A 19,978-nucleotide genomic window follows, 5' to 3' on the forward strand; every position below is an offset into this window, starting at 1 on the left:
GCCAGCGTTGGACGGGCTGGGAGCCCTGGGTGTCGGGGGTGGTGAGAGCAGGTCTGAGCCCCAACGCAGACCCCTGGCAACCACGGTGTGAGGTTCATTCTCTGATTGATTGCGAGCGGGTGTAAAAACCTCAGAGTTGGCTTGATGTGATCAAATTCTCGTTAACACTCCAGCGGCAGCATTCGGAATAAGTTGCAGTTGGCGGATGGCTTTTTTTTTTTTGACTGGCTTGTAAATAAGCCATTAGGATAATCCAATTTACTGGAGATAAAGGCATGAACCTACGCTTGTCTATGCTTTTTTAGGTTCCATTTAGGCATAAAGAATTTTCTTGCTGTATTTAGTAGGTGACAGTAAGCTAGTTTGTTATTGAATTGATATGGATATTTAGTTTTAATTCTGAATCCAAGATGTCTAACCTGGCTTCATGAGGGCCTCTGAACCCAGGTCATGAGGGACTCTGAACCCAGGTCATGAGGGACTGTGAACCCAGGTCATGACCACCCAAACAAGTTTTATTCTTGTTTAATTGTAGAAATATGGTGAGCAACACAATACATCCACGCGCACGCACACACGCACACACAGACTCAGGTGTGCGTGTGTGTGAGTGTGCGTCTGTGTGTGTGCATGCATGCGCATAGGGAGAAGCCTGTCAATTAGCATGCTACTCATGATGCATGTAGGACAGCTTTGACAGCTTATCTGAGTGGGGAAACACTGGATCCAGTCCAGTCCAGTGAGCCGCTGGCCCCAGGAGACTTTAACATGAAGACACACACACACACACACACGCGCACACACACACACACGCACACACACACGCAGTCTCTTAATTAGAGAGAACAGATGCTGGCAGGCTAAACAGAATAAACAGCTTGATATGCACAGTTATAAACTCCCTTGGCCCAGTTGAGCAATGCACAGAAGAGTCTGAAAATCCACCCCAGGTTCACACACGCACGCACACACACACACACACACACACACACACTACGACAGGCAAACACGTGACGAATGCATCAAGCACCAGCAGATACCGAAGGGGACTAGACAGGGCACTTGAACTGTGCAGCAACCCTACAGTTAGCAGGGCACAGGGCAGCACGCCCATGACGCATTGTGTCTGGGGCCCCAGGAGCAGAAGAGAAGCTCTCACACACACACACACACTGACGCTGCAGGAAAATCCTGAGATGTCACCCTGTGTGGTCGCTTGTCACAGCAGGTATGGGGGATATGACTCGGGAACCTTCAACCCTGACCCCTACGGTCAGTCATGCGTCACTGCACCGCCTGGTCTAATTATGCTCGGACGTGTCTGGCACAGCCCGTGCGGCCGGGAGATACGGTTGATATGGATATGGGTTCGCTCCCCGCGGTATCTCCGTGCTAAAGTGTGTTATAGAGGCGTGTGACAGGCAGATGTGTCAGTACAAAATAGATAATGCAGGGTTTTCCCAGATACAGGCTCACAGAAACGTCCTACATGCATAAACATGACTACAGACCAGCTGTCAATCAGGCTACATCATTTATTTATTTTTTAAAAGCGACCGATGTAAATTGTGTTATAAACGAGTGTTGTTTAACTTCCCATTGTGCAGTTAAGAAAAAAATAGAACGTATTATAGCTAGGATGTTTATTCAAATATATTTCCTTGTTTTCAGTTCGGTGCAACAGTCACACCTCGAATGAAGCTGACGGGAGGATATCACATTAATAAAAGCTATTATGTTCGCAGAGTGCAGACTGCGCGCCGAGGGAGAACCTTGGTAATGAGAGAGGCTCCCCTCGGCCCATAACGTCCCTAACGACGGGGAAGGGAAAACAACAAGGAGAAGCCATGCCCTCGTTTGGAGGTCACAGAACCTGAAAAATCGTCACGAGCAAATATTGCGGGGTCTCCCTTCTCCGTCGAGGCGGCGAGGACACACCCAGCTCGGGGAGGGAGGAGAGACCGCGGGATGATTACGCCCAGGGATGACGTAAGGAGGATTGACTTTTCGCAGCGAGAAAGCACTTGTTAATTAAATCGAGTTTCGCGTTGACATTAAGCTAAATTGCGAAAAACAAGCCAAGTTGGGATAATCAGACACCGGCCGAGGTTAATAACGCACGCGCACCGTGCGTAAAATCTCACCTCGGGCTTCTTCAAAGATGCGCAATGCTGTGACTTTTACGCATGAGTGTTCGGACAATTTGTCCCACTCTTGAATGGTAGCTGTATCCAAAATGTCCCTGAAAACCACCACACCTAAGCTATTCAATTACCAAACTCTTTGGACAAACACTTTTTCCCCCCAGACAGCCCGTCTTGACTAGATTACAGCCGGCAAATTATTCCACGTCTTGCCATTAGCAAAGAGGAAATTAGAAAAGAATGGTGCCACCCTGAGCAGCTGCACACTTAGTCAAAACATCGCCTTTGGCATTACAAAGAAATCAAATATTGCTGAATAAAACATGTAATCATTTCGTTATTGAACAACAGGAGGTCGGAAGATTCGTTAACACAAATACCCGCGAACAGGAGGACGTTCATTCATTCACACACCTGTGGAAAATATCTTATTGCTACGAAGTGGAATGGGAGAAAAAGAAAGAATAGCGCTTACCCAGATGCTAGTACTCAGGCGAGAATGGACATGGCAGCAACCGCAGGACCGTGTCCACCCCTGTCAACGGCTGACCAAACTGTCTCCTTCAGCTTTTAAAATCCACTTTATCCAACAGAATAGAACCCTCTTCTTCCGCTTGAGTCAGAGCTGGGTTATGAAAAGGTATTCACGCGAGCAAGACAAATCCCCAGAGTAAAACCCCAATCAAATCTCAACGGTGTAGGCTCATTATAGCCTATAGGAAGATAAAACCATTGAGAAATGCGCGTCTATATGCCTTTCATGAAAACGTGCAAGCCGGATTGGAAGAGATGCGGGCTGAACGGGTGTGTGCCCCATCGAGGCTCCAACTTCACAACTGTGGAGCAGACGGAGCAAATTAGTTCAATAGGAATGATGGGGTCTTGCGGAAGTGGAAAGCGCTTTTCCCCTGGGTTCAATCGCAAGTTCTTTCACAACTCTATTGGCACGTAACTGGCCAGAAAAAGTACACAAAACCGTACAATTTCCCTTCGAAAACAATCCACAAGCCCCCTCCCTCTCCAAAGAGGAAATCCACCCGGAGGAAGGGTTCGAATTTTGTCCAGAACGCGCAGCAGATTTTCAGGTCAGCGCGTTTTCCTTTATTGTCCTTTTAAGTTGCAAGTTGGTTCACGGCCCACGTACATCCGCGTGAATGTGCAGATAGACGTGTCCTAGCCCCGGAGTACGGAAGGTTTCGAGCGCTGTTGGCCTTTTTCCGTGGCTGGAAAAGCGAAAGAGCCAGATAGTGCTCGGGTCTGTGCGGGAGAGAGCAGTCGCGGAGCGGGAGGGAGGGACCAAGCTCGGGATTAACCATTTAAGGTGGATATTTGATTAAAACATTTTTTTTTATAAGATGACAGGAAACATGATGGTGCTCGAACACCCTTATCGACCCCCTGGATAAACTGGTATTTGTACTCAGGTAAACAATCTACTAACCATAAATCCTCGAGGTTTCGGTTTAGGGGTTGTGTGCATTTTAAGAAAGGATTAGTAGCCTATTGAATTATGAATATGATCGGCTCATACTTACAAACCAACTCAGTATTACCTCGTGAGCCTACTGCTTAGGCCCAGCATCTGGAATACAGCAAAATATCCTAATTGGCTGTCACCAAAGTAGACTGAATTGGAGGCCTACGCCTACCTGACATATTAGTACAAGGAAGTGAAATATGTTGTGCTGTTTCCAAGGTAGCACAGGTAATAGTGTCCTACCCTTTCAACAAGTTAAAAATAGACTATTGATATACAAAGCAGAATCGTCCTGGTTTGAATAATTATCAGCATGAAAAGGATAAAGATCAGAAATGGAAGCATAAAAAATGACTTTACATATGAGGTGTGGCTGTGGTGATAATATACCTACTCCATATATATAACATAGGGTTTTGCCACCAAGCCTTTATTTATCAAATCTTTAAGTATACTACAGTATGTGCGTATACTTTCTCATTCTGTGTTTACGGTGGTTGGGTTGCCTGGGTAATTGATTGATTGATTAACTGACTGTGATTGATTGGTTGATTGATTGGATGATTGATTTTATGGATATTGCAGACATTGAATCCAAGGGATAACATGTAAAAGTGTAAACTTCTTTCCAACATGGTCCCTGGTGTCTTAAAGATAGGACAGACAGTAACAACATCCATAAAATCCTGAGTCTAAAGGAATAATCAACAAAAACTTCAAGAACAACCATAATATAAAAATACAAATTCAGGGATGTTTCTCTGAAACTCTGTTTCATGATGAACAATGAATGGAGCAGAGATGTAGGGACTTTGTCGCACTCATGCTCGAAAAACCTGGACCACATATCCATCAAATGTAGGCCATTCTGTGTGCCCGAGGGAGTTCGCAGCGGGAATCATCCACTGCTGTGTATTGTACACCCACCCACCCGCAGACAGACGTGGAAGTCGCGCTACACGAACTACGAGAAGTGATAGCCAACCACGAGTCACTCTACCCAGAGGCTGTGTCCGTCGTAGACCAGAAAGACCAGAACACTGGACCACTGCTACACCATCAAGGGGGCAGATCACACACTTCCGCGTCAGACCACGCCTCTGTGCTACGACTTCCGGCCTACAAGCAGAGCCTAAAGATGGCTCCGCCCACCCTCGGATCTAACCAAATCTGGTTTGAGGAGAACCAGAGAAGACTGTCAAGTCAAAGTCAACTTTATTTATATAGCACTGTTCATACAAACAAATGTAGCACACAGTGCTTTACAGAAAAATTTAAAACAGTTAAAATAGTAGATAAAAATAGAAAAGACAACAAATAATATATGGTTAAAGAGAATAGATGGTAAAAGAGAATAGAAAGTAAGATAATAGAAAGTAAATAAACAATTAAAAGTGAGTATGTAAAAAAATAAAATGAATCTAGGTAAACTACATGATGAAAGCGAGATTAAAAAGGTCTTAAGATCTCGCTTAAAAGTTCCCATAGTTTTCCTGGATGAACGAAGACAAAACAAAGGAGGACAAACATAAAGGAGAGGAGGACTGCTCACCAGACGGGCGACACGGAGCTCTGCAAGCACAGCAGATACTCAATCAATCAATCAATCAAAGCTTTATTTGTATAGCGCATTTCATACCCAGAGGCAACACAATGCGCTTTACAGAGAACAAGGGAGGTGGGCATACGACCCACCCCTACATATTCCAGAGGGAAGCAAAAAAAACAGTATCACCCAGGGGCCAGATAAGTGAGCTGTAAAAAGGTAAGGGGATCTGAGCCCAGGACTGTGTATGTCTGTGTGTGTGTGAGTGTGCCTGGGTCCAGGTAGAGGCAGGGGTCAGGGGTAGGGTGGGGGTAGGAAGAGGATACGGAGCCGGGTTAGGGTGAGGGGAAGGGGGGACTAGGTCCAGGCCTAAAGCCGGAAGTGGACTCCTTGGATAAGGCCATCAAAGGGGCCAAAAAGAATGACAGGGACAGACTAGAAAACCAGCACAGTGGCACGGACACCAGGAGCATTTCCTGGTTAACGCTCCATGCACCAACCTTACCTCCCCACCCCCTCTTCCCTCTCTGCTTCGCCCTCTTCTCAACATCCCACCATATCCCACTTTTCTCCCCTCTACCCCAACGAGGCCCTCAACCTTGTAACATCTAACCGCCCCACCATGTGCTCCCTAGACCCTGTTCCCTCGACTCTCCTTCAGTCAGTTGCACCCGAACTCCTTCCCTTCCTAAACCACCTCATCAACACATCTCTTGTATCAGGATGCTTTCCCTCCGCCAGAGTCACCCCCCTCCTGAAGAAACCATCTCTCGACCCCTCTGACGTCAAAAACTACAGACCGTTTTCCCTTCTATCCTTTCTATCTTAAACACTTCAACGTGCTATCTTTAACTGACTATTTTTGTATCGCCACCAGAATGACCTCCTACACCCCCACCAGTCCGGGCTCACGACTGGCCACTCAACAGAGACCACCCTCCTTGCAGTGACGGAGTCACTCCATGCCGCGAGAGCGAACTCTCTCTCTTCTGTCCTGATACTCCTAGACCTGTCAGCAGCATTTGATACGGTAGACCACCAGATCCTCCTCTCCACCCTCGAGGAGAAAGGCATCGCTGGCTCTGCACGCTCCCTGTTTGCATCCTACCTGACGGGCCGCTCCTACCAGGTGACATGGGGAGGGTCGATGTCAGAACGGTGTAGGCTACAGCCAACAGGCAACATGTAGGTCTACATACAGTTCTGTTTTTATTCACAGTAGGATACAGTAGCCTACATGTTTATTATGACAGATTTAAATGCAAGTAGGCCTACAGTACTGTAATGAAAATCCCACCAGTGACCAGATAGCAGCCCCCCCCCCCCCAAAAAAAAACGTTTTTTAAGCCTGTCAGGTAGACCGGGAGGTTCAGATCTCTGAAGTTCGGATGAGTGGGGTCCTTCTGTATTGTGTAGAATTTTGAGGGGAAACATAATTTAATCAATTTTGGAATAAGCCTGTAACATAACAAAATGTGGAAAAAGTGAAGAGTTATAAATACTTTCCAGATGCACTGTAAAAAAAGTTATGAATAAATTATCCGATCCACGGCATCGGCTGATATTGGCCCAGAACGTTTGATTGGAGATCAGAGGGGAGAAAACATATGATCGGATCGGATGTGCGTGACATTGTACCCGGCTGGCATTTCACGGGTGATTGTGACTATGTGAATCAACGTTGGATCAGGTTTTGATTTTGAAAGGTGAATTAACGTTGATATCGCGACGTTGTTCCAACATCTTACTCTTCACCATGGGTGAATTAAGGTCTTACCCATATTGTGCATTAAAGGGCTAAGGCAGGTTGAAGACATCATGTTGACGTTGTTGTACATCAACGTACAGATCTTCAACAGAATTTCAACGTTGATTTATAAGTATTGTATCAACCTTTTTCAACCATTGAGCATTCAATATTGTTTCAAGGTTGAAACGACGACTGACATTAATCCAACTATATGTGAAGGTCGGCCGTGTGCCAGCTGGGTATAGAGCATGAGAGTTAGTAAGCTACCTGTAGAAGCTACCTGTAGAATATCATCGGTGAGAAGTATTTCAACCTTGACTTTCTATGAATTCATGGAATTGAAAGAAAATAGATTATGTGATTACGATTGTGTTTGGACAAACAGCAAGCCCTCACACACTGTAGCACAGCACGTTGAAGCGTCTTCTCTCTTAAAGCAACAGTACACATTCATTGAAAATGTATGCTATGCACCATGTTACTCTTGAAACGGATTCCACAGAACTGCAATGTGATGTTACCGAAAAAACAACAAGTCGACTTTTAAATGAATCTCAATGATAATTGAAAATGTCAATTTTACACAGGCAAGCAAATTAAAGACAAAAATCCCCACTCTCTTGCTTCCAATGAAAATGTTGTTCAACTAACCTACATCTAAAAGGCTCAAAAACCTCCAAACATCTTTGAATTCCATAACACATTGCTCACTGAATTTCCTTCACCCTGGAGGAACAGAGAAAGCAGCCTCTCAGATATGAACACAGGTGTGCCTTGAGATGTTGGCTCGTTTTGCTTTGCTGTGCCGTGGGCACAAATACACAAATAAACCACTGCAATATACAACAACAACTGACTCTGAATAAATCTATACTTGAATGTTATTTACTTGCACTGCCTACAGTATATCATGGACACAGACACAGTCAACCATGATCACACAGTCAACCAGGATCACACAGCTAACCATGATCACACAGTCAACCGTGATGAGACGGGATACATAGATGAGAATGATACTGCTTGACTACAGAGAGTAGATAGTATGGGAACCTTTACATGTCTAGATGTGTACAGTACATAGGACTGGAATGAGGTAGTGATTAGTGCTGATAAGATACTGTATGGACAAGCGATGACAAGTACTGTACCTATAACTGTTCTGGGTACATATGGCAAATAAACTTTATATTCTTCTATTCTAGAGGGGTTGAGACCGAGTCAAGACCAAAGCAGTGCGAGTCCCACACTTCATGACACACTTCAAAGAAAACCTGGAACATGCAAACCATAGACATTAGGGAAAAGTTATTTGTTGCATTTGATGCAATACGTTTTACATTCAATCACAGTAATGATCTTAACAAATAAATGAGACAACGTGCAGGTAATTGAGTGATATCCCCGCAGTTGTGGTACTGAAATAAAATCCTGAGTCCTCTTTGTCCAAAGGCCGAGACAAGACCGACTAAAAATGTGGTCGATTCCGAAACGAGACCAAGAACTTTAAAAAAAAAAAAAAAAAAAAAATACTACTACAACACCTCACCCCATCTTATAACACCGATGATGTGTCCAAATGCATCGAGCGATAACTCTCAAATCACTAGCTGACAAACCAAATTAGGTTTTAACTTGATCATTACATGTGATTATTTGGCAAGCTCTCCAGACACACGGAGGATGACTGGAAATGCCACCCGGGGCGCTCGTCCGAGGACGACCTAGAGAGAGAAATTATTAAACGGGTCATTGTAAACAGCTGATTGCATCTTTCTGGCTGATGTGATCTCCCTCTGCTCCCCACACCGAGGGCTTTCCAGGTAACTATGGTTACTGCATCGGAGATTCTTCTCGCTGCGTGTGAGGAGCAGTTTTATCTCTGAGCACATGAATGTTTCGGCAGAGCTGGGATTGATGGCTTTGTATTTAAGTATTTCCCCTATGAGTGAGCCTACAAACTGTTCTTAGTGATAGTCTACAAACTGTTCTTAGTGATAGTCTACAGACTGCTCTTAGTGATCGTCTACAAACTGTTCTTAATGATAGTCTACAGACTGTTCTCAGTGATAGTCTACAAACTGTTCTTAGTGATGGTCTACACACTGTTCTCAGTGATAGTCTACAGACTGTTCTCAGTGATTAGTCTACAAACTGTTCTCAGTGATAGTCTAGATGCCTCAGGAGGAAGTCTTTAAAAAGTTAAAGCGCATGTTCAGGATGGGTGAGAAGATTCGGACTCCTTGTTTCATCACATGTAATGTACAGTGAAAAGTTGCTGCCAGCTCCGAGATGTGCTCATTACAGATAAACTACAATACACAACTACAATACACAATTTACACATCACACAAGAAGTACTAGTCTACACAGTATAATGATAAGATACGAGTACGGATGGATTATGTACATGCTATATATATATATATATATATATATATATATATATATGAATAACCCGGTGGGCATGGGTGTGTTATGTACATGCTATAGCCGTAATAAATCAGTCCAGGGGTGAGATATACTGTACCATGTCACTTTAACAGTGTAATCTATTATTTCTCTGTATCCTGTTTCTCACATATTTGGTTGCAAAACATGACTCATGTGGGTCACTGAATCAGTCAGATGGAGGTGGAAGCCTGTTCTGTAAGAGAGAGGTGAATGTTTTCTTTTTTAGGTACTGGAATGTCTCCCAGAATGTCTTTGAAACATAAGCCATTGTGAGGAAGTTTGTGCGATAAATAGTTGATAGAGATTAGCTATTCTAGATACTACTATTGCTAGTGTTTTGGGTAAATATACAATAAATTATGTGTTGTTTTCTAAGAAGGTTAATGTAGTGTGTGTATAGAACTAAATAGAACAGGCCCAGCCCGAATAAGCAACGTGGCAACACCATCTCATCCTCCATCGTCCCGTGGACCCACCACCCGCGGGAGGAATTGTTGGGGTCGGGTGCGCTGCCAACTAGGTGGCAGTGAAGGCGGGGGGCACCGACGGACCGGACCCGGGCAGCAAAGGCTGGCTCTGGGGACATGGAACGTGACCTCGCTGGGGGGGAAGGAGCCGGAGCTTGTGAGGGAGGTGGAGCAATACCAATTACACCTGGTGGGGCTAACCTCCACGCACAGCACCGGCGCCGTAACCAAACTCCTGGATAGGGGTTGGACCCTGTTCTTCTCCGGAGTTGCTCACGGTATGAGGCGTACGGCAGGTGTGGCTATACTAACTAGCCCCCAGCTGAGCGCCTCTGTGCTGGAGTTCACCCCAGTGGACGAGAGGGTCGCCTCCCTGCGCCTTAGGACTGTGTGTGGGGGGGGGGGGGGGGGGCTCTGACTGTGGTTTGTGCTTATGCACCGAACAGCAGTTCGGAGTACTCGGCCTTCCTGCAGACCCTAAGTGGAGTCCCATTTGGGGCTCCTGCAGGGGACTCCACTGTCCTATTGGGGGACTTCAATGCACACGTGGGCAATGATGGAGAAACTTGGAGGGGTGTGATTGGGAGGCATGGCCACCACGATCTGAACCCGAGTGGTGGACTTCTGTGCTAGTCACGGTTTGTCCATAACAAACACCATGTTCGAACACAAGGATGCCCACAAGTACACCTGGCATCAGAACATCTTAGGCCGAAGGTCGATGATCGATTTCGTTATTGTATCATCTGATCTGAGGCCGTGTGTTTTGGACACTCGGGTAAAGAGAGGGGCAGAGCTGTCCACTGATCACTATCTGGTGGTGAGCTGGTTTCGATGGCGGGGGAAGCTTCTGGACAGACCTGGAAAACCCAAGCGTGTATTGAGGGTGAACTGGGAACGTCTGGAGGAAGAGCCTGTCCAGAGAGATTTCAATTGCCACCTCCGGCAGAGCTTCTCATGCATCCCTGTGGAGGTTGGGGACATCGAGCATGAGGGGTCGGTGTTCAAAGCCTCCATTGCTGAAGCTGCGGCTGGGATCTATGGCCTGAGGGCCATAGGTACCTAGAGGGGTGGTAACCCTCGGACACCGTGGTGGACAGCAGTGGTCAGGGAAGCCGTCCAAGTGAAGAAGGAGGCCTTCCGGGATATGTTAGCCCGGGAGACCCCAGAAGCAGTTGCAGGGTATCGACTGGCCCGTTGGGCTGCGGCTTCGGCCGTGACCAAGGCAAAGCAGCGGGTGTGGGAGGAGTTTGGAGAAACCATGGAGAAGGACTTTCGGTTGGCACCAAAGTGTTTCTGGAAGACCATCAGACACCTCAGGAAGGGAAAGCGGGGGACCATCCAAGCTGTATACAGCAAGGAGGGGACACTGCTGACCTCAACTGAGGAGGTTGTTGAGCATTGGAAGGAGCACTTTGAGGAACTCCTGAAGCCGACTAATCCACCCTCTACGATCGAGGCAGAGCCGGAAGATGATGGAGGGTCGTCAATTTCCTTGGAGGAGGTCACTGAGGTAGTCAAACAACTCCACAGTGGCAGAGCCCCAGGGACTGATGAGATCCGTCCAGAAATGCTGAAGGCGCTGGGTGTTGAGGGGCTGCCTTGGTTGACACGCCTCTTTAACATTGCATGGAAGTCTGGGTCAGTGCCAAAGGAGTGGCAGACTGGAGTGGTGGTCACAATATTCAAAAAAGGGGACCAGAGGGTGTGTGCCAATTAAAGAGGCATCACATTACTCAGCCTGCCAGGGAAAGTGTACTCCAAGGTGCTGGAAAGGAGGGTCCGGCCGATAGTCGAACCTCAGATAGAAGAGGAAAAATGCGGATTTCGTCCTGGTAGTGGAACCACCGACCAGCTCTTCACTCTCGGGGGATCTTGGAGGGGGTTTGGGAGTTTGCCCAACCTGTCTACATGTGTTTTGTGGACTTGGAGAAGGCTTACGACCGGGTCCCTCGAGAGGTCTCGTGGAGGGTTTTGCGGGAGTATGGGGTGAGGGGATCCCTACTTGGGGCCATCCAATCCCTGTACGCCCAGAGCAAGAGCTGTGTCCGGGTCCTCGGCAGTAAGTCGTCTTCCTTTCCGGTGGGGGTTGGCCTCCGCCAGGGCTGCGCTTTGTCACCAATCCTGTTTGTGATTTTCATGGACAGGATATCGAGGTGTAGCCGTGGGGAGGTGGGTTTGCAGTTCGGTGAGATGAGGATCGCATCGCTGCTATTTGCAGATGATGTGGTCCTGATGGCATCATCTGCCTGCGACCTCCAGCACTCTCTGAATAGGTTCGCAACTGAGTGTGAAGCAGCTGGGATGAGAATCAGCACTTCTAAATCTGAGGCCATGGTTCTCAGCAGGAAACCGGTGGCCTGTCCGCTCCGAGTAGGAAATGAGTCCTTACCCCAAGTGAAGGAGTTCAAGTATCTGGGGGTCTTGTTCATGAGTGAGGGGAACCATGGAGAGGAAGTTTGGCCGGAGAATCGGAGCAGCTGGTGCGGTTCTGCAGTCGCTTTACCGCACTGTTGTGACGAAAAGAGAGCTGAGCCAAAAGGCAAAGCTCTCGATCTACCGGTCTATCTTCATCCCCACCCTCACCTATGGTCATGAAGGATGGGTCATGACCGAAAGAACGAGATCACGGATACAAGTGGCCGAAATGAGTTTTCTCCGGAGGGTGGCTGGGGTCTCCCTGAGAGATCGGGTGAGAAGTTCAGTCATTCGGGAGAGACTCGGAGTAGAGCCGCTGCTCCTTTGCATTGAAAGGAGCCAGTTGAGGTGGTTCGGGCATCTAGTGAGGATACCTCCTGGGCGCCACCCGAGGGAGGTGTTCCAGGCATGTCCGGCTGGGAGGAGGCCGCGGGGTAGACCCAGGACTAGGTGGCGGGACTACATTTCCCAGTACTGGCCTGTGAGCGGTGCTATGGAAAGGGATGTCTGCGGCCCACTGCTGAAGCTGCTGCCTCCGCGACCCGACCCCGGATAAGTGGATGAGGATGGATGGATGGATGGACCTAAGGAGGGGATATGGAAAATTTCATTTGAGCTGTGAATCTGTTTTTGTGTATGTGTGTGTGTGTGTGGGGGGGGGGGGGGGGTGGTATGTGGTGTGTGGGGGGGGGTTAGTTCAGCTGTTTGGTTCACCACTTAAATCAACACCTACGCTATGCTAATGCCTGATGGAGAGGCATCATGACCAAACACTGCGCGCGCGCACACACACACACACACGCACACACACACACACACAGGAACATTGAAATACACTCACAGGGAGAAAGAGGATGAAAGACAGACTGAGAGATAGAGATGGATAGAGAGAGAGAGAAATGACCTGACACCTCTGAAGGGAGGCCATTTGCCATCTAAACATTATTCCCACGCCTTTGCTGTTTGCCTTTTTCCTCTCTGTTTTGTAAGTTTCTCTGAGTTTTTCTGTGGCCCACCAAAACAAACAAGGAACATGGCTGACTAGAGCACTGCAGTACATCCTGGCCCCATGATTAACTTACCAAAGTTCCCCTCTGACCTACCAGCCAGCAACCAACTCCTACCGATTTTGAGGCAAGCTCTTTGAAAGCTTTGTAGCTTTGTGGCACTCAGACATTGTGTGTGACATCATCATATTATTTTTTGTATTTTTTTATTTAACCTTTTTTTTTTTTAACCAGGCAAGCCATTAAGAGCAGTAATAATAGACTGATGGACAGCAAAGTGAGAGATGCTGTGTGTGTGTGTGTGTGTGTGTGTGTGTGTGTGTGTGTGTGTGTGTGTGTGTGTGTGTGTGTGTGTGTGTGTGCGTGTGTAATGGATTAGGGCCAGGGTAATGTGGGTAGGGCAATAGACAACAAAAATCAAATCTCTATTGTTAAAATGGATTAAGCAAGTTCTGTCTGTATAGAGTATCTGTATATGCTTGGTGTCTTTTGTCCATTGGTCAACAATGAGCTTTGGGTGATCTTGGTGCTATCAAGTCTTTCTTAAGACTCAGCCATGACTCACTCTAATCTCTATCATAGCTGTATTAATCTCTATCATAGCCAGTGGCGTCTGGTGGGTCCTGCTACCAGGTATGCCGGTGCCAGCGAAGCAGAAATTTTTTTGCATGCCCTGACGGGAGGTTTCTAGGCACCAGAAGGGCCGTTGAGCAGTTACACTACCCCAGCCAAAACAAACCTCCAACCCAGAGGCCTTGGGATACGACCGGAGCTACGTTTGGCGCTTGAAATCCGGAGCTGCATTCTAGTGTAGTAAGCAGATCCAGAGGTTTTTGACAAAAACTATAGGAATACTGTAGGCAGAAACTTTAACTCTGCGTTCACTTCACATTATAAAAATCAAACAGTTGATTTGCGAGTTCAAGCTATATTGTAGGCCTATTTTAGTGGATACTATAGCCTAGTTCATATTAACTTCGAAATAAGAATAACAGGACTCACGAAAAACAGCCAAGCAGTTAATAATGTAGGATGAACTTGAACTGTATTCAATGCTTACAGGTTCCTCCAAAAGAAGTAGACATTTCAAATAATAACATTCTCTCGTTCAAAGGAGAGTAACTGGCAAAAGGTTTAAAAGCTTTTATAAAGATATGCAGCTGTACGCGTGGGTTGTGGGCTCCCCAGGTCAGTCTTGTGTTCCTGACCCAATAACACGCTCTCCTCACCGCGCAAATATGAGCAAACGTGATCGAGGATAGCTAGGCCCACAAACGGAGATGTCTGTTTTTGCAAAAGAACCCCTCAAATATGTTGTAGCCTACAGTTTAATCAGGAATAATATTCTGAAATCGGATCTGTAACCTAATCATGGGACAGCCTAGGTTTGTTCGTGTGTGAGTCAATGGGCAAAAATCAAAATAGGAATCGGATATGGAGTTTGGATTACTGGGAAAAATGAAAAGAGTAACTTTATACCAGGAAGTACCGTGGTGAACCGAGTAATAGCCTCCAGCAGGCTTTATCTAGGCCTATGGAACACTGTGCTTGCGGGCTCCACTCTAGGAGGAAGCTGGGTGAATGGATGGACTTCATTTTGTCCTCTTGGTAAAGGTTAATTGCATTCTAAAACCATGAAAGAATATTAAAAATAATCAACACAAAGCAGATAAGATGAAGGTTGGGAAGCAAGGGGAACTGTTTCTTACAACTCTTACAACATCGCTTAGATAAATAAATAATAAGTTGAACAGTAGTAATATTGTTATCACAGCGGCATGGACTGAGATTGAACAATTAGATATTGATATAAAAGGAGGCAATCTTTTTGGATTTGTCACAAAAATTAGATTATTTTAAAAGCAGGGATGCGCAGCAGACATGGAACACAAATGGGGATGGAAATGTGCTGGTGGCTGTTAGATGGCTGCATTTTAAACTTAATCTATCATAGCTATACATCCAGCTGTATTCATCTCTATCACAGCTTTCTTGATCTCTATCATAACTGTATTCATCTCTATCACAGCTTTATTGATCTCTATCATAACTGTATTCATCTCTATCATAGCTGTATTAATCTCTATCAAAGCTGTATTAATCTCTATCACAGCTGTATTACTCTCTATCATAACTGTATTCATCTCTATCATAGCTATATCTCCAGCTGTATTCATCTCTATCATAGCTGTATCTCCCAGAAATCAGTCTTGTGGCAGCGCTCGGGCGTTAAGACTGCCCCTCTTGATTGAGGCTGTTAAAAGCACTCCGTACGCTAACGTTGTTAGCCATGTTAGAAGATGGTTAATGTTATGGATAGGTTACCTGCTATAATACAAGGACTTGAAACTTGGGGACAATCCAGACAGAACTGTTGAAGCAAGAGGGCTACTGGTTCAAATAGATCTTAATTTTATTGGTTGTCTTGTAGTCTTTAGAAAGGTATTAGGTGACACCTGATTTTTGTCAGATATGATCCAGTCAACACAGCTTGACCTTACCAAAGCTGTTCTTATTTAAACACTCCAACAGACTCTAGAAGACTATCGCACAAAGACATATTTTGATGAGCTGTGGGAGGAAATGCTTAAAACCTAAAATATGATTCTCAAGCATAAACTATGACATCATGCCGGGTAACCAGGCACTAAATCCACCCAGCAGCAGCTCTCTGAATGAGTCTGTTTTTCTATTAGCAGATGCTCATGGGTCAGACGCAACGGATCTTGAACATGAACGGCACCAGGCTAGAAGATTGTTAGATCGAGAAGCAAAAAAAACGAGAGAAAAAAAAATCCCTCCAGTCTCATGGAATTTGTTCTTTTTTTTTTTTTTTTTGAACCGTACAAGAATGTTTTCTTCAAACTCTTTCATTTATGTAAAACAGCTGTGGTATTGCCCACCAGCAGTGCAGCATGTGAGAGAAGTTTTTCAACTCTCAACATTGTTTAGAATCAGCTGGACTCTACCGTGACAGAGAACTAATTAACAAGTATAGCTGTTCTCAGCATGGTTACATTTGTAAAGAGATTTGATGCACAGCATAGCAATCGGAGCATTAAGCTTTTGTAGGGTGGATATTATTATTATTATTATTTTTATAGTGCTTTCATTTCAAATAAAAGTTGTGTAATTAATTATACAGTGGTGATTGTGTTTTATAGTAAATCATATATGAGGGCATCATTTATTTGTCTTTGGCATGTGGGGCCATGGTATAAGCTAGATAATCAACTCATAGGTGCGCGTTCTTCGCCTCCACGTCATGCCTTAAAACCGTTTAACGCACACCTACTCGTTGATTATCAAGTACATATAGAATACTATAGAATAGAATACTTACTGTATTTTTCAAAGATGATGCTTTATTTTTTATATTTAGTCGGTTTTACTAATCTCAAATAACTGAGTAATAAATGTATGACAAAAAATGCTTGGGTCTCAGGGGGTTAAAGGGGTAGTTCAGATTTTTTTGGACACAGAGCCTCATTTTCAGATCAGATTATGCTGATCTGGCAGATCAATTAAATTAAATGTAGGACATGATAAACTGGCCACTTAAATTTTGGCCACCCTAAAATATCTGCTTGCCCCCACTTTGCCCTCCCAAGTATAAATCACTAGAATCGCCATTACTCCCTCTCCCACTCTCTCCTTCCCTCTCCCACTCTCTCCCTCCCTCTCCCACTCTCTCCCTCCCTCTCCCACTCTCTCCCTCCCTCTCCCACTCTCTCCCTTCCTCTCCCACTCTCTCCCTCCCTCTCCCACTCTCTCCCTCCCTCTCCCACTCTCTCCCTTCCTCTCCCACTCTCTCCTTTCCTCTCCCCTCTCTCTTCCTTCCTCTCCCCTCTCTCTCCCTCCCTCTCCCACTCTCTCCCACCCTCTCCCTCCTTCTCCCACTCTCTCCCTTTCTCCCCCTCTCTCTCGCTCCCTCCCCCTCTCCCTCCCTCCCTCCCTCCCCCCTCTCTCAGTCAGCCAGATATCCAGAAACTGTATTGACATTAGATACAAGGGGCTGTTATGGCAACAGGGTTAGGGGGGAGGAGCTCCGAACGGAACCCGGTGTTATCGGCGCTAGCCAATCAGAGGTCCCGTCACATCCCACAGCCGTGGTGTTTAGATGAAGAGGGACAGGGGAAAGGGAGACTGTGTGTGTGTGTGTGTGTGTGTGTGTGTGTGTGTGTGTGTGTGTGTGTGTGTGTGTGTGTGTGTGTGTGTGTGTGTGTGTGCGTGCCTGACTCCCATCACTATTTGTCTGCGTGTGCTTGGACTTACTGGAGAGAGACAGATAGAAAGAGAGAGAGAGAGAGAGAGAGAAAAACAGTGACACAGCTCCAATCCATATCCGCAGTCACCCAAAGCTAACTATCTTATTGGACGGTGGCAGCCAGGGCCACGGTGGCCGTGACCGTCCCCTGATCACGGCGCTTAGGTAAACAGATTAGCGCGTGTGACCGCCGCCGGTACTGAACCGTCACTGCACCTGCTCGGCAGTCTGAGTGCGTCCGGCTTCGGCTCGCCGAGGCCTTTGATGTCAACTGTCTAACAACGCCGGGCGGGAGGAGGGAGATGAAACGACGTGTTTACGGTATCTAAACGAGAGCAATGCTACAAAGGTATACGCAGTAAAAGACACACACACACACACACACACACAGATAATCGTACCCTCGTGAACATGGAGTACATCAGTATGAAGATGCATGCATGGTTATGTAATAATATTCTGGCGTGGGCACACACACACTCAGGGGCAGTGTGGTGAGATGATGAAGGCAGAATGAGAGTCATTGGGGGGGGGGGGGGGGGCTACCTGTGGGCGTCCAAGCACAGTAGGATATACAGGCTAGAGAGAGAGGGGGGGGGGGTGGGGGCAGCAGAATTAACACAATTCTGGAACGTTCTGGGATGACTCGTCCGTCGTGGGCCGTGAGGACGCGGAGGAGGACAGAGCTGTGGTCGGGACATTCGTTAGATGGTCTGAGGGCGAACCAGCTGCAACTCGACGTCAGCCAGCCCAAACAGCTGGGGGTGGACGTCCGACAGAACAAGACACTCCCAACCCCCATCACCATCCAGGGGGAGGAAATTCAAAATGGTGGACTCATACAAGTTCCTGGCAGTGCACTTGAACAACAAACTGGACTGGACAGACAACATTGAGGCCCTCTATAGGAAAAAACAGCAGACTGTTCTTCCTCAGGAGGCTCAGGTCCTTTGATGTGTGTAGCAGGCTGCTGCGGATGTTCTACCAGTCTGTGGTCGGCATCACGCTGTTCTTTGCCGCGGCGTGCTGGGGAGGCAACATCAGATCTGCGGAGACAAACAAAGTGAACACGCTGGTGTTGAGGGCTGTCTCTGTTGTGGGGAAACACCTGGACAGCCTGGAGACTGTGGTGGAGAGGAGGATGAGGGACAAACTGAAGTCTATTCTAGACAACCCCTCACATCCCCTTTATGATGAGCTGTGGCAGATGGGGAGCACTTTCAGCCACAGGCTCCTCCCACCGACAGGCTCCTCCCACCCAGGGGCAAAACGGAGCGGTTCAGACGTTCTTTTGAGCCAGCGGCCATGAGACTATAACAGTGCCTGAGCCCACACACACACACACACACACACACACACACACACACACACCAGCTCCCCTGTGTCACCTGCCACTTTACTACAACAGTGCCATGTATGTAGTATATGTCTTACTCTTGTATCTACAGTATATTGTAAGTATATAATTGTACTCTTCTATATATATTCTTTACTCTGATCTATTCTGTGCCTTCTTCGGGGATATCATTAGAGAGCATTATGTATGTTTCCGTAGTTACGCAGATGACACGCAACTGTAGATCTCTGCTGAACCAAATGATGCTGCAGCTATGAACTCCATTAGTCTTCTAGCGATAAATAAATGCATGAGCAATGAGTTCTTAAAGTTAAATGAGGACAAAACTGAAACCCTACTGATCTGGCCTAAAACAAAAAGAGAAATTCTGTTTGAAAATCTGGTCAAACTGATATCCCGGATTAAACCCGAGGTTACAAGTGTTGGTGTTCTTTGCCGTTGTCTGCTAGGGAGGCAGCACCATGGCCCTGTTCGGTGAAACAGGATTACGGGGTTAGCGTGAGAACTTCAGGTTTAAGCCTGGTTTATCCGTATCACGAAGGTGGATCACTTTTCACCGTGCTATGTCGCCATGGTAACTTATGCTGGTCAGCTAACCTGCTCCTGGGCAGGTTAGGCTCCAGATTACGGATCAAAACGTACGAAGCACCTGCCTTTGACAGGAGTGACTGTGTGTGCGCCTGGATAATATAGTTCATATTTCTGTAATATCTCCTCTTGTGTAAAATGCGGTGGACGGAGCTTGGAACCATCGTGGTACCGTTTATCAGTGATTGCGTTTGTTTGGTTTGCGCGAGCGAGCTAGCGAAAAGCTATCCTGAATATGTTGAGCTACCTTCGTAGTACAGGGCCCAGGTCTGGGTAGACAAACAAGCTGAACAAGCTGGTGTTGAGGGCCGGCTCTGTTGTGGGGAAACACCTGGACAGCCTGGAGACTGTGGTGGAGAGGAGGATGAGGGACAAACTGGTTTATTCTGGACAACCCCTCCCATTCCCTCAATGACGAGCTGTGGCAGATGGGGAGCACTTTCAGCCACAGGCTCCTCCCACCCACAGGCTCCTCCCACCCAGGTGCAGGAGCGGTTCAGACG

General features: G+C 46.6%; 1 protein-coding gene across 1 annotated transcript in view; it reads right to left on the bottom strand.

Moving 5' to 3' along the window:
* atp2b4 (ATPase plasma membrane Ca2+ transporting 4) overlaps positions 1-3,388 on the bottom strand; it is a 103,724-nt gene extending 100,336 nt beyond the window's left edge. Inside the window, exon 1 of the mRNA XM_084445665.1 lies at positions 2,620-3,388. The gene's annotated coding sequence lies outside the window, so the exon portion shown is untranslated. The remainder of the gene's footprint in view (positions 1-2,619) is intronic.
* Between the last annotated feature and the right edge of the window lie 16,590 nt (positions 3,389-19,978).

This window comes from Borostomias antarcticus (genome assembly GCF_949987555.1).
Source record: "Borostomias antarcticus genome assembly, chromosome: 11".
NCBI classification, from domain to species: Eukaryota; Metazoa; Chordata; class Actinopteri; order Stomiiformes; family Stomiidae; genus Borostomias; species Borostomias antarcticus.